The sequence below is a fragment of the Morone saxatilis genome, unplaced genomic scaffold (assembly GCF_004916995.1).
Source record: "Morone saxatilis isolate NCDOM2014 unplaced genomic scaffold, NCSU_SB_2.0 Contig11, whole genome shotgun sequence".
In the NCBI taxonomy this organism is placed as follows: domain Eukaryota; kingdom Metazoa; phylum Chordata; class Actinopteri; family Moronidae; genus Morone; species Morone saxatilis.
In genome coordinates, this window is record NW_023339663.1 from 18,986,729 (window position 1) to 18,989,005 (window position 2,277).

General features: G+C 40.4%; 1 protein-coding gene across 1 annotated transcript in view; it reads right to left on the reverse strand.

The window, feature by feature from the left end:
• esrrga (estrogen-related receptor gamma a) overlaps nt 1-2,277 on the reverse strand; it is a gene marked incomplete in the record, with an annotated part of 76,502 nt that overhangs the window by 11,190 nt on the left and 63,035 nt on the right.

The window sequence follows — 2,277 nt, forward strand, 5'->3', positions numbered from 1 at the left end:
CACACACACACACACACGTGTCATTCAAAACACATCTGCATGACTAGCGGTATGTAAATAACAGGGTTTGCACATACCTCCCATCAACAACCATATCCCTCCTAATTACACACAACACGCACACATATGCGCACAAACACACAAGAAGGAAAACACCAGTAATTAAAACCCCTGTGATTAATTTATTGAGCTGAAAGTGCAGCTTTTCTTATTGAGGTACATCGATGATTTTTATCAGAATGTGGTGTGTATGTGTGTGTGTAAGTACGTGTGGTGTGTGAAAGCATTTCGTGACTATACGTGTATGCTCATATTGTATATTTGAAGATAATATACATAATTGCACTGAGTCTTCTGGCTTGTTTCACCAGCATGCTTGAATATTTTGTGTATGCTTACATTCCCATACATATGTTTCTGTGAGTCTGTGCATGTACGTCTCTATCTGTGTGTATTTCTGTGTGTTTGTGCCTCCCCGACCCCCTCCTCTCCCTTCCCCACCAGCCTGTCTGCGCTGTTCAGCCATCCAATGCCTCTTATCTGTCTGATTAATAGGCGGCCAGCTTCAGGACAAATTAATTAACAGATAACGCCATCTCTCCCTTCTTCCCTTCCTCCCTTCCTCCCCTCCTTCTCATGAAGCGATCGATACAGCAGAAGAAAAGAAACATCAATGGGAATTTAGTGCTGATGATGGAGAGAGAGAGGTATTGATGGAGAGAGAGAGAGCACGGGAAAGAGTGAGATGGAGGAGAGAAGAAAGTAAAAGGGGGGAGAGGTGTTGGAAGGAGAGCAGGTGGTGGTGGTGGGAGGGGTGGAGACCTTTCTTTCATACCTGTGATTTCACTTGACAAAAGACGGTTCCTTATTTGGCTCTAATTACATTTCCTTTCTGCCCATTGTTGATAAGGCATCTCATACTATGTGTGGGAGTATGAGTGTGTTTGTGTGTGCGGATGTTGTACAGCCTGTGTGCTGTTTGCAGTGGTGGGCTGAGCTGAAAGTACATTAATGTACAATAAAAATAAAGTCAGAGCTTTGCTTAAACATATTAACATAAACTTTAAAGAAGAAAAATTTGCTATCGAACACCACCTGCAAGTTGAACCATGTCTCCACCTTTATTGGATACATGCTTGTGTCTTTGCTGGCTGAGCAGGCTTTAGTTAAAGGTTTTTCCTTTCCTCTACGGTAACACCAAGTATGGTATTCTGTATATTCTAAGCATTTGTCTTCTATTTATTGACTACATGAAATCGAACCCAAATACTTTCCAACTTAATTCAAATATGGCCATTGTGTGAACAGTTGCATTAAGAGATAAGGTCTGCCACTTCTTCTCTTCTGTGACTGTGTGAACCAGCAATGACATTTTTAAGCAATGTAATGATGGCCAGATCATTTTTTTATTTAAGTAATAAGGACATAGCCTACTAATTAACCATTCTATGTAGCAGCAAAATGTTCATATACTGAATGATTTTTAAAAACAGTCACTGTTGTACTTTGTTTTCAATGTTTTGTGTATTCTCTATATAGAATCAAGAGTACTTGAAAATAGCCTACGCTTCATGACAATGTCTTGGAAATAAACTTTACAACAAATTTATTTTTTGTATCTTCCTTTTTTACTTTTTCTTTCTTTCAGTTGACCCATCTTAATCTCATCCTCAAACTCTGCATCCTGTCTCTTCCTCCTGTGGTACAATGCTGATGTAGGCAGGAATGACCGCTCTGTGTGTGTGAGAGCATGGGATGGGCTGGTTGGCAGTGAAAATAATCAGGGCAACACCATTTACTACATAAACTTAACTTTTAGGAGAAAATGTTGGATAGTAATTTTGTGTTTACTAAATTAAAGTGATCATAATGATTAGGATGAGTTAAAGGATGCATGAGGTCAAGTTAATGACCTAAATTCTGTATTTTGTATGTGTGCATGTACAAAATATTAGGGGACACTATTGTATCTATGAAGGTAAATAGAGTGTGTGTGTGTGTGTGTAGGTATGTTTGTGTGCATGTTCCATACATTGGTCTGACAGAAAGAGGCTGCAGTGCAGTCATGCAGACTTAACCTCTACTGCTTGCTCTTGCACTCTCTTTCTTTTTTCTCTTCCCTTTGCTCTATCAGACACACACACAAAGACAAACACACACACACAAACACACGTCGATTCCCCAGCCACCCTGCGGCCTGTTTGTCTGCCAAATGAGTCCTGACTGCACGTTTACACCCGAGACCGCACAACAGTCTGGCACAGACATACGCACACA